Source organism: Lissotriton vulgaris, chromosome 10 (genome assembly GCF_964263255.1).
Source record: "Lissotriton vulgaris chromosome 10, aLisVul1.2, whole genome shotgun sequence".
In the NCBI taxonomy this organism is placed as follows: Eukaryota; Metazoa; Chordata; class Amphibia; order Caudata; family Salamandridae; genus Lissotriton; species Lissotriton vulgaris.
Genome location: NC_141698.1, coordinates 42,265,824 through 42,279,061, shown reverse-complemented (window position 1 = coordinate 42,279,061; position 13,238 = coordinate 42,265,824).

Below are 13,238 nucleotides of genomic sequence, written 5' to 3'. Positions count from 1 at the left end.
ATGCAATTCTTGAGATATGCTGGGTCAGTCCTATGTTGTGGCTTGTGTTGCAAACCATCTGTAAATTGAATACAAAAGTAATTGTAAATTAAATATTCAAAATGAAAAGCAAATCTGTATGTAAGAAAACAGGGCATTTTGCAGAAGTCCCCTCACTTTTTGCCCACATTTGAAATACTAGATGCTGGTTTTCAACTCTGGTAGTGCACTGAAGTCTGCCAGCCAGGCCCCGGTGCTAGTTCTCTCTCTCTGAAACGATTATGTGTAAATTGACGACCCCAATTGACAAGGACTTTACCCCCTGTTATAAGTCCCTAGAACATGGTACCAGTGATACCCAGGACATGGGTGGTACGGGGGTTACCAGGGCTTGTAGCACTGTTTGTGTCACTAAGCATGGGCGAATTTTGCGAATTCGCGATCCGCGAATTTGCGGATTTGCGAATTTGCGATCTGCAAAATTCGCGAATTTGTGCTAATTTGCGGATTTTTGTTTTTTGCGTGTTTGCTGGGTTTTTTGCGCGTTCGCTGGGTTTTTTGCGTGTTCGCGGAGATTTTTGCTTCTTCGCGAGCCCCTTGCATAGCGAAGTTACCCATGCAGTCGTTTATGGGAGAGGGAGAGAGAGATAGATAGATAGATAGAAAGAGAGAGAAAGAGAGGGAAATAAAGAGGGAGAGCGAGAACGAGAGAAAGAAAGAGAGGCTGGCTCTCTGAAGGGCCAGATTCCCGAGTTGCCCCTACAGAACATACAGCTTTTTATTTTTAGCAAAATGCATATGAAAATTGTGCTGTAAAGGTCTCTTTTAGTTTAACCCCTCCTGACAACTCAAAATGGGTGTATTTGCCATCCTCTCCCTTCTTCCTCTTTTTTATATCTGTAAGTGCTTCCTGATGAGGTTTAATTCCTTGGACAGGTGGCTCGTTGCCTACTTGTAACTATTCTCTGACCCTGCTTCAAGGGTCAGAGCAGGGTCAGAGAATAGTTGCAAGCAGGCAACGAGGCGCCAGGAAGCAATTAGCAGCAGGTGTCCAAGTTGAAGTTAATTTGTTTGTAACCCTTTTGTAAAAGGTTACAAAGAAATTAGGTTCAACTTTTGCACCTGCTGCTGTAATCCTTGCTTGGCTGAAAATTCGTCCCCGCTGATTCGCGGATTTTACCGCGATTTCGCGAGATTCGCGGATCGCGAAATCGCGGAAAATCCGCAAATTTGCCCGCGAAACGTATTTTACGCCCAACCTTATGTGTCACCCTGAGTGACCCAAGTAAACTACTGACAGCAGGCCTGCCATTGCAGACTGCCTGAACACTGTAAACTACTTCATTTCGACTTTGCCCTCACCATTTGTGTCAAAGTCAGTGCACTGCTTTTGATATATATGTCAGTCACCCCTAAAGAAGGCCTTCTGACCCCACAGGAGGCAGGGTGCCTAATATTAAAGGCGAGGGTATGTAAGTGCAAGCCTATATGCTCCTATAGTGGCTTGTGCCATTAGAGTACACTATAAGTGATGGGCGGTCAAAAAGATAACAAGGGCTTACACCTGCGCAAACCCAGGAACGCAGCTCCATTATGTTACTGCCAAATTATGTTATGTTTTGTATCAAACAATGTGCTTTCTCACCCCTGATATGAATCCTGAGTTGAGGGTGATGTGGCATACACCCAGGTGGCTTCCTTAGAGGTTGCCCGCCAGCTTACCCCAGCTTATCTGTGCTCTTGCTGGCAGCCCATGCTTGCTGTAGCAAACACAGAATTTTGACCTCCTGCCAGACAATGTGATCAACACAAGGAGCCAGGGACAAAGACTTGGACAGGAAGGATGTCACACCTGCTCCCTCCAGGAAGGCAAGTGAAGTGGCACACCAAGGTGGTGAGGTTCAACGAATACACCACCTCTGTTATGCATCAGGACTGACTCCCAAAGGAGAAACTAGCCCTTCCCTGCCCCAGGCACATTTGCACCTGAGCAGGCAGTCAATTTGGTATGTAGGAGGTATACACCCTCAGAAGGCTAACCACACGTCTACGGTGTGCTGCCTGGTCTGTACAGCTAATGAAGACTGCTGTCATTTTTAAAAGTGATAGAATTGATGTGTCCTGGGGAGAAAAAGTGACGTACACCCCCAGATTTGGTCTCCTCAAGGTTGGACTAGCTGCAGGCACTAGCAGCCCATTAGCTACTTTCTCCCTCACCCCTAAGTCCCCTAAAACTACTATTGAAGGGACACCCCTGACACAAGAACCTCAGTTATGAATAAACCTGCATCGAAGAGGTAAGAAAAGGGACCTGTGTCTGAGGCCACAGGACTTTGAACTAAGCAAACCATAAGAGGGGTACTTTGTCCCTGTGACAACGCTCCTGGAACTACACGATTGAGATTGGTCCTGCGATAAAGATTGATTTCCCCAGACAGAGGAACCCTTGAAATAGGCTGGAGCCCCATGAGACTCCACTGGACTAGTGACACTAGTCCCTTGCAAAATGCAGGAAAAACAACGTTCAGCATCCTCAGAATCTCCACCGGGCCCTCAGCTGGATTGTCAAAATCTGGATTGTATAGTTCATTGTGACCAACTAGAACACAGAGTCACTCGATAGGTAGGGCAACTTTACTGCTATTCTGAATGCAATATATGTTATGAGATTATCATTATGGGTACTTGAGCCTGGTAGAGTAAGTGTACAAGAGTGAAGAATGCCCAACAAACAGACATATAGTAAGGAGTATAAAGGAAGAGGGGAAATATAGAGTGAAAGGGAGAAGGGGCAGGTGTAACATGGTCAGATATGCACTGAAGCAATATGTGCTGGGATGTCTACTGAATTCAATTGTCATTAGTCATTCATGTATAGTTGTGCCAGAGAACCTTCCTCGGAATGCTTTAGAAATGCGTGTTACATGCTGCATTTACAAAGACATTTTTTCCAAATTTATCATTGAAAACTAGATTTATTTTGGTGTTAGTTGTGGCCACATAAGTGCAGAGACACAGTGGGCATACAGCTGTGGGCATACAGAAGTACTCATGCCATCTCATTCTCACAGTCAGCCTGTTGTCCAAGTACTACTCTTGGTTCTTGCAGAGGATAGCCTGATAGGAGAGACAGCAGAAGGACAGATACACATGGCAGGACTAGGCTCTCTGACAGAGAAAGAGCAGTGCACAGGGGATTTCTGTGGCTAACTCAAGGGGTGTGGGCTCCAACTCAATCTCTCCTGTTAGCAAGAGCGACCCACAGTGCAGCCCAGCCCTCGTTACAGATCCCCAAGCCTCTGCCTGAGGCAATGACACAGAGAGTGTTTCAACCACCACTCTGAGCTGGGCTCTCTTTGTCTCTAAGGGTCCACAGTGTGTCATTTCATCCTTGGATATGCTGGTGGTATGCAACACAATTGCAATCACCCAGGAAAAAAGAAGTACCTCTTCTTCATGTATGCAGTAGTCCCAACTTGTGGCTTATCTCATAGTGAAGTCACAATAGATCGCTTCAAAATGTTGCCTGAGCAGACACACAAATGTTGAGCTTGATCAAAGTTGCCTTTTTCTTGCACGAGGCACATGGCTTTGGTCAGTGGCGGAATTGGTAAATAAGCGCTGTGTGAACTGAGTCCTCAAAGTGTCATGTAGTAGAAAAGTTGCTGAGGTGAAATTTACTTCAGGAACCCATTATTTCACCACCAAATTAGTACCAGCACGTCTAAGCATCTCTCCCATTATTTTAATTGAGCAAGACAAGAATTAAAAACATATTTTTATTATTTTATTACTATGTATAAAAAAATAACATCAATTTACGAAAATAATTGACACCAGAAGGTGTATCCCACTGCCACATAGTCTCACTTGTCTATTCTAGATGTCCCTTCTGTTCATTCGCTTTCAAAAACATCAAGTATTACTTTTTCCATACTTGCAAATGTTCATTGATCAGTTTTTAATTCATTTCCCCTTCGTCACCACGATAATGAGACCATTTCCCCCAATTTCCCAGTGTTTCTCAGGGCATCCTATAGCCTTATTTGTTCGGTGCTCTAATATGGAATGTGTCCATGTTGCTTTCCAATCCTCTATACTTGTGGCTGTTGGCCCTCTCCAATTATATGCAATATTTATATTATCTAGAACTAACCCTAACCAGAGGCAGAATTTTCACTTGTGTGAGCCATTGTTCCTCTATGATATTTAGTGAGGCTACTTTCGGACATAGTTCTAGTGGGCGGCTTTGGCTTTCCTGTAGTGTGTTCATCAAAGATTCCCAGAAGAGACAGAGTATCCTACATGACAAGATCATGCAAAGGAAGTCTTCCCCAGTTTGGCAAGGCCTAGCTTTGTCTTCGAGGGGACCTATGCCCACCTGACACACCTCACTCAGTTTTTTAAAGGTGTTAATGACAAGCATCTTGTATATAGACAAAATTTGACCTTTTTATGATAACTGGGACGTGTAACTTTTGCCTCAGTTGGACTGTAGGTGGGGTCTCCTCGACATTGGCCACGTATGGTGGTATGGCATATCTTGGTTATATGATTACTTCCCTTGGTGTTGCATTGTAGGGACATAAAGCCTCACTACTGAGCGGGTTGAATTGATTACACATGCCCACGTATTTAAAATAAAAAATGTTTTAGTAAACCTCCAAAAATGTTGCAAAATGTTACATTTTCAGGGACTTTTCAGAAGATGTTATATTTTCTTTTACAGCCCTCTACATCCACTAGTCATTTCTAAGTAAATGTTTGTGAGCAGAAGAGTAGTTGCCATATGCAATAAGAGCAAGTTCCTAAACTAAGTGAAGCATTTGATGAAGCTAGGTAAGATATTCATGATGAGATTGGATCTATCAAAAAGATGGCTCTGTCTTGTGAGGACAGAGTTGGATTTGTTCATTTTGAGGCCAGCAAATGAGCCTATGCAATTTATTCAAAACCATTAAACTAAAGTATTATGGCATGGTTAAAACTGTTCAAATTTTAGGGAAAGCTCTGTTGTCATGGGCTAGGCCTACTGCAGTTAAATCCCAAGGCAGGGTTTCTCTTAACAGATGTACAGCACCCTGGGCATAAATAAGGATACATCTGTGAAAAACTATTTGGATTACTGTATCAAAATTCTATGGCAGATAATCTGTGATGAAGTAGTGGTTAATGCCCTAGTTATTCTCTAATCAAAAAGGGGGAGGTGAAAAACTGATCCATTCAGTTTCCTGAGTAAATATGCTAATCAAAAGGGGAAAGGATCACTCGTCCTGCAAAACCTTAGGTATGCAGGAACAAATGCGGGGTGTCCCAAATTAAAAGACCCTCATGCACGTGATGGGTATGGTGGTAACTTAGCGGTATATCTTGGTTCTCCGCTATCTAATCACGTGTGTGCATAATCATCAGGTCGATCAGGTTATGCAGCCTCCACCAGGAGGTTCTTACCCAAAGTTGATACAGTAGTGAGCCAGTGAGGAAGGGTATTTAAAAAGCCTAAAGAAGACGGAAGATAGCGAGCCCCGGGGACGCGGCGGGCAGCGGCGACAAGGTAAGTTCTTTTTAAATTATTTCATTCCTTTATTTGAAAGTATTTAGGGAGGGCGTGAGGGAGGCGGGTGGCGGGGCTGGCGGCCAGTGGTTTTGCGGAGTGGGGCTACGCGGAGTGCGGAGGTGGGCGTAGTTTCTCGCCCACTTCGCGTAGCTCCGCGAAGCCCCACTCCGCCAACTCCGCCCAGGGCTACTTATAAGGTCCCAAAGGCAAGACCTATTGGATATGCCAATGCTTGTTTAAAATAACTTTTGATTTGAACCTTTTGTGTTCAACATTTTTTTAATTGTTGTTGCTGAAATTACCCAAGTATGCGACAGCTGACGGATTATGTGGCAAGTGTGGTAAATCATTAATTGTGCGGTATGGCCTATGAATCCAATATTTCCAGTGACGCCGGAAACACCAATATTCCTCTGACTGTTCATGTCATGTACTTCCTAGCCAACCACCCAACTCCTACCTTCTCCTGCAACCCCTCCCCCTGTCCAGAAGCCTAAGGCGGCCTACTGTAACAATAATTTACGGAAGATCCCTCTATTGCAAGGCTCCTGTCTTTCCTCTTTAACTCTGTTTTGCCCACTCATTTGCTATGATCCTCTTTTCCACACCCCCTTCGTACCCCAGCACTTGAGGGATCTTTCCTCTCTCCCAGTCCCAGGTTGCACCGCGGTTTCCCTGACCGCTGTCGCCAGTCGTTGCCTGCTCTCGTGCACACACTCTGTGTTGCTTTCCTGTGTGCACGTGCTGCGGTTTCCCTGCTCAGTCTGGCGAGGACCAGATAGGCTGGGGCACACTGGTCTTAGCCAGCGCATGGGCGCTGCGTGTGAAATGGCGAGGGCGTCGAAACAGGACACGCAATTCCTTGTTGAAGACTATATATTCAATCACGCCTCTCTAGTTGGGGTTCAGACCTCACTACCGCTGTGAGAGGCTAAATCTATCGATTCTGCCAGTATGTAGCAGAATGTAACCGAAAAATATTTTTTTTTCAATATATGCTTAGATCATGCCAGTAAAAATAAATGCAAAAAGCAACAAAATGATGGAAGGAATGCACAAATTATTCTCAGCTGCTGGTGATCATATTTGGCTGCATTTCAGTCCGTATTTTGGCTGCTGTATCACGAGAGAGAGACTAGCCATGTGCACATCAGCCTTGGGCCTGCTCCTGGTAGAACAGTCCAGTCCAGCCCAGCCCAACCACATGCACATCAGTGTACGGTTCTTCTCCAGCCCAGCCTGAGCTGGTAGATCCACAAGAACACTAGCAACCCTGCAGTAGCGTAGCAAGGGTGCCATGGGGCTCTCTACAAGCAAGAAAACTTTGTTCTGGTTTGATAGGAAAATCCCAACACTAATTAGGTCAAAGTGTGCCCCCCATACTCGGGTGCCACTGCACCTGCTGCCCTAATATTAGCTTCGCCCTGCAGGCCCAGACGGGCTTTGACCTACTTGCTCCTGGTTCGTGACACATTAAACACAGAACTCGCGTCTGTTTTCCCCCTCTCTGTTTGGTGGGGGTACTGCAGCAAACAACATATATGGCAGTTGTCAGTGGCTGACATTAATTCAAGCATTGATTTCATCACGTCGTTGTTTGTTGTGCGTGGAAACAAATGTGAACCAATAAAAGTGGAAAGGATGTGGTCTAACGGCTAGAGCGGTTGACCTCGATGCTTGGAAACTGGGTTCGAGTCTCGGCAGGGATGCTCAACATCCTATGATTCTGAGCAAATCACTTAATCCCCCATGCCCAACAAAAATGAATTTATATTCATATGAATACATCTAATTACAAACACATATCTAACATCTTTCTGGACTTTAATATTGAGGATCACAGTCTTACCAGCAGCATTTTCTGGCTTGCAAGTCAAATTCAAAATTGAATTGGTGTGTTCAAGCATGGGTCATGTTCTCGCTATATGCAGCTTTCAAATAAATAAATAAACCAGTTGGCCTTTGCGTAACAAATGTTCTTGTGTCTGGTACTAAATCAACTGAAAGTGCAAGAATTGTGGATAGGTGAGCCAGTTTGGGTAAAGGTTTCAATCCCAAAAGAGGGAACTCTGTCTTTCATACTTCTGGAGTTGATAATATGAGTAAGATTGAGTTGAGCAATAGTAGCGCAATTCCTTTCATGGCCTGAGACCTCTCTGTGAATACCATAAATGCGGTATATACACCGGATGCCTGGCTGGTGCCACACAGAGCATGCACATTGTTTGCACACAGGTTTGAGGGCAGCTTGAGAATGTGATTGGCGAGCTGTGGCACGCCGGGGTGCGGGCGTTTACCATTCTGCACCCCACGGAGGCTGCGAGGCAGGGTGGGGAAAGCGGTTCTACCAGTATCACTTCTGTCTGGACCCGTCTCTTCCCACGGAAACGAATGAGGGCAGGCCAGGCCACGTGCGAATAGGCCTCGCGCCAAAGAGACTCAAGGACAGGCCGCATCGTTCAGCACTCAAGGAAAGGCCTTTCCCAGGGCACCAGACATGACCTCGTTCTGAGGCTCAGGAGTAGCCCATGTTCAAGGCAGCTCAAGGACAGGCCTTGTTGTAATGGACTCATATACATACCTTACTCAGACAGAGGCTCACGGAAAGGATTCATGGTAACAAACTCAAGGACAGGCCTTAACCAGGGCTCAAGAACTGGCTTCGTTCTGAGGCTCTGGGACAGGCCTCCTTCAGAGGCTCGAGGACAAGCCTAGCTCGAGGGTCAGGACAGTCTTCGAATCAAAGAGGGTTGGAACAGGCCTTTTTCACAGTATAGTATAGGTGTTTCTTCAAAAAGATGTAAGAACCAACATAACAGAGAACTCTGTACAGACCTTTTTCAACAAACCTCGCGCGGCAGCAGGGGGGAGGAAGGGGGGGGGGGGTGGCCTGCGTGAGTCACTTGCGGGAGCGATAATTGCTACCATATGATGGTGCTCGCTCCCGCAAGTGAATCTCCAGACGTGCACGCATTGCCATTGAAGGCAATGGAACACGTGCAAGTGCTTGGCTGAAAAGCCAAAGCGATCAGAAAAGGTCTTTTTGCCTTTCAGCACATGCACGCTGCGTAGGCGAGACCTAATGAAGAACCCTGCAAAAGTGTATTTTCCTGTGCTTGTCTTAACTGGGCCCCAACTATGCCTAAATTCTGTCATGGATTATATCATAGCCATGACGTGTTTTAATTTCTCCTCTCATCACACTTATCAAACTGTGCACTGTTAAAATGTTCTGTGTTGATCTGCTGTTTGAGAAGAACCCCTGAGGAAACCTTTTTGATACTTTCAAGGCTCTCCCTCTCTGTACTACTGTAGGCCTGTTCATAAATTGATACTGCCATTCTTTTGAGTGTAACTAGATTTATACTGAGACATCCAATGACATTAAGTCAAAGGGGTGGTTCTAATTTTTATTTATGGGATGGTGCTAAATGATGCCAGATTACTTTATCTATTCTGATTTGTCAATTTGTGAAATGATGTATGATCACCTTATGCTAACACTGTGTATTTTCTACAAATATGGCATTTCTGGAGATGAGCCTTAGTTTGTTTTACCCGACTTTAGTGAACTGACCTAGGTCCGTCTGTTTCTTCCTAAGGACAGACTTAGAAATATTTCACTCTGAGATTTGACTGCATATCATCCTCTTTGCTACATTTGATTGAGTTTTAACCTAATTCCTTATGCTGATTCACTATGCATTTTGACAAACGTTTATTTTTGTAGTGGCCTCTATTTATTTATTAAACCTTCATTGTTTTGAACTTAAGGCTTCAAGTCTCTTCTTGTGTCAAGACTTTTTTATTTGACTATGCTGATTAATTTGCTGTTAATCTGTTATCTTTGGGGAGGCATGGCTTCATACAATTTGTGATTAACGCCACCTCCGATCCTGCATAGGCTCTTTATCTTAGATTATCAGATAAAATAATAACAGGTGAAGTCTCCTGGTAAAATATCACTTATCAGCAGTGTTACTGCTAACCTCTTAATTCCAATGGGCCCGGTAACTCCTGTAATTGGACCCTTAGGATATGCTGACCACTCAAAATGAGGGAATTTGTGGTAAACCTATGAAGCTAGTTGGGCACAATATGCTCTAAAACAGGGGTGTCCAACCAGACAACATCAGAGTAACTTGCTAAATTGAGTTCATTTTTAAATAAACACAGGGTCACATTTTCCTTTCAAAGTTAAGGGAAGCCTGTGTTTATTTAACAGTAGTATCATCCGGCTGCAGATAGCAGGGCCTGATAATGAGCAGTGCTCAGTCAGATTTATGACCTGGGCTGGGGCACAGAAGATAAGAAAGGAGTCAAGCACTGAGGTATTTAGCTCTTAAATAAAAGTCCTTGTCAACTCAATAATGGAGCAAGAAAACAAAGGTGTTTCTGAATGATTTTAAATGGTAGAAAATTAAAATGAAGAGATTATGATGGAGTTAACTCTTCTCCTTCTTCATTTATTCTGATTTCAAAGATTTGCATTAAAAAAGTGGCTAATAGACAATGTGCCATATGTATAACTGAAAAATACAGAAATTCTTTAAATGAGAGAAATTTAAAGTGCAGAGCATTTTTCCATATTTTAAACGTTATTGCAGAACATTTTTTGATCTTTAAATTTCTCCCATTTAAAAAATAGGGTTGTATGTTTTGTTATACATTCAACAGTGATACATATGCCGACAGGTATGTTGTGCCTGCAGAACATAAGACACGGGCTCTCAGTCACCCATACACTTAATTTATATGCACACATGTTCATACATTCCCAAAGATCATGGTCTTACTGACACACATGGCAGACCTGTCATAGTTCCCCTAGTATAAGTATTTTGTTCGGACCATAGTATCGGGCTCTATGGACATTAGGCTTAAAATTCAATTAAGCTAGGCGTCAGGGGTGTCTGGTAACTATGTATGAGATGTTTAGCATTCAGTAGTTCACAATCATGTTTACTGATCAGAATTAGCTCTCACTACAGAAATGTTTAGAGACCCCTGCTCTAAAGATACATACAAGTGGTAATCTTTGAGTAGTAAGATAGACTCACTCTCTGAAAAATTTCGGAGAATAGATCTGTTGTCCAATTATATTATAATTTGTAATACATTTTTATGTAAAATGGATGGTAAACTATCTCCTCCTACCCCATTTAGTGGGCTGCTCCGCTTTTGTGAGCAAAAGACACACAATTGATGGACAGAATGCAGAACAAATCAAAACATTCGCCCCCAGTCAAGAGATCTGGGTTAAATCCATCATTCGTTTGCTTACCATGCCACCCCAGTTTAGACCTGTTCATATGCAAATCAGTCTTGACCCTGTGCCTCATGGGAAAAGTCCAGCCCGAACTGCCAAGCCAGGTCCTCCCTGGACCGGAAACCAGCATCCTAGGACCGGTTTCGGGGTTTCACCCCTCGTCAGCCAGGATAGCTTGACTACAGTGGCACAGTGAGCCCAGGACCCATGTCTGGGCATACCTGGCTCACTTAGGGCGAGAAAGCAAAAGAAACACAATTGATGGATGGACTGCAGAACAAATCAAAACATTCACCCTCAGTCAAGAGATCTGGGTTAAATCCATCATTCTTTTGCTCAACATGCCACCCCAGTTTAGACCTGGCCATATGCAAATCAGTCTTGACCCTGTGCCTCATGGGAAAAGTCCAGCCCGAACTGCCAAGCCAGGTCCTCCCTGGACCGGAAACAAGCATCCTAGGACCGGTTTCGGGGTTTCACCCCTCTTCAGCCAGAATAGCTTGATTGCAGTGGCACATTGAGCCCAGGACCCACGCCTGGGCATACCTGGCGCACTTAGGGCAAGAAAGCAAAAGACACACAATTGATGGACAGAATGCAGAACAAATCAAAACATTGACCCCCAGTCAAGAGATCTGGGTTAAGTTCATCTTGACGTTTGACAGGGTCTCCTCTCTGCATACTCTTATGTTGTAGTATTGCTTTTTGTGTAAGTCACACTCACCTGCTGAGGGGCCCGTTAATTCTCTTCACCAAGCTGCAGGTTTATTCAGATAGTGACGAGCAGGCACTTTAGAGGTTCTCGTATTCCTTAAGTTTTATATTGTGGGAGTACACCTTCTAGTATAAGGCAATTCTGAATAGCCTAATTCTTAGTGCAGTTTTGAGATTTCAACTGAACTATAGCTTGGACCTTATCAGCAGTCATGAAGTGCTCATTTTAGATGTTGTGTGTGTTCACACCACACCCGTGGTAATGTTCTTGCTTCAGAAATATATGTGAAGGTGACCATGAGCTACATTGAAACACCAAGGGTATCAGTGACTATTATCACTTCTTGGCCAGGAGAAATAAACAAGCCTTTCTGGCTTCTCGTGCAGTAAATTCGGGCCAAGAAGCACATTTCTTAACACCTAGGATATGCCTTTGGACTCTGTCACTGAGTATTGGAATTCCTGAACACTAGTGAAGTGCTTTGTGCGAAGGCATCTTGAGGCAGCATTGGTGGAACATTAATTCTTCTACAGAATATCAAGGCCACATCTGCAATGAGACTAGCAGGTTGATAATGAAGAGTCCAGATTTCAAATAATAGATTGAGTGACCTTTAGCACTGTAAACTACTTGTGGGTATAGACACTAAGGTAAGGATGCCCAAGTGCGCAGAGAGTACCAGAACCTACAGATGAAACCAGTGGTAATAACAATTCACATAGTGCATTTGTTTATATGTACCTCCTGCTGTATGCTGTGAAAGAAGAATCCAACTTTTGACGAGAGAAAGAGGAAAGGCAAAGGAAAATAACTACCATCATTCCCAGCTGACAAAAACATTAATTCTTATCTGCTTTCCCCAGATGTTACTGTTAAGGCAGGTTCTGATTTTACCCCTTAGTACTATTAAGGCATTGTGAAACTAGGGGGGTCGGTGTGTTTACAGCCTGGGGATAGAAGTCAGTCCCAAGGACTCTGCAGGCCTGGAGTTGTCTACAACATTGGAGTGCATTGTTTAGTCCATTAATAGCTAGCCACCAATCCTAAATTCCAGCAACCTGAAGAGTTCCTGGAACATCTGGACATCAACATCGTTCATGCTAACATCTGCCACTGTGATGGAATAACTGCTTCCTAAATTGGGAGGAGGTGGAACCACAGCCATTGTTGGAAAGACGTCTCGGCCTTGAAGTTAGATAGATTTTCTAGTCAGAGATGAACTTTGTGATTTCTTTGTTTATCTTTGTCTTTCTTACATTTGTTTAGATAGAGTTAACTAGTGTGTTAGATTTTATGGAGTTTATAAAGGGGTTTAGTATTTTGGGTGGAGCTAGGCAGGGGATGAGGATGGTCAATTTTGAGGAAAAGGTGGTAGGGGTTTTGGAGTGGGTCATTATGCACTATCTACCACATATGTCTGCAGTCAGTGGTCGAGTAGGCCAAAGCTTTCAATTGCAGGAACAAGGTCCATGTGGGAGAAGGCGAGGAGGTACCACACACACGTGTCTAATGTACCTATGCCCTTGTCTACCACAGCCATTTAGGTTTAACTTTAAGTCTTTTACCGTTCATAGATCCCCTTATTTTAATAGTTTTGATTTAGTGCTATTTTAGTTTTTAGAATTTAGGGTTTGTTAGAAATTCATTATTATTTGGTGAGTATGTTGGTCCACCACAAGTAATAAGGTCACTACCATGTTAGCTCCTATTAAAGGCCT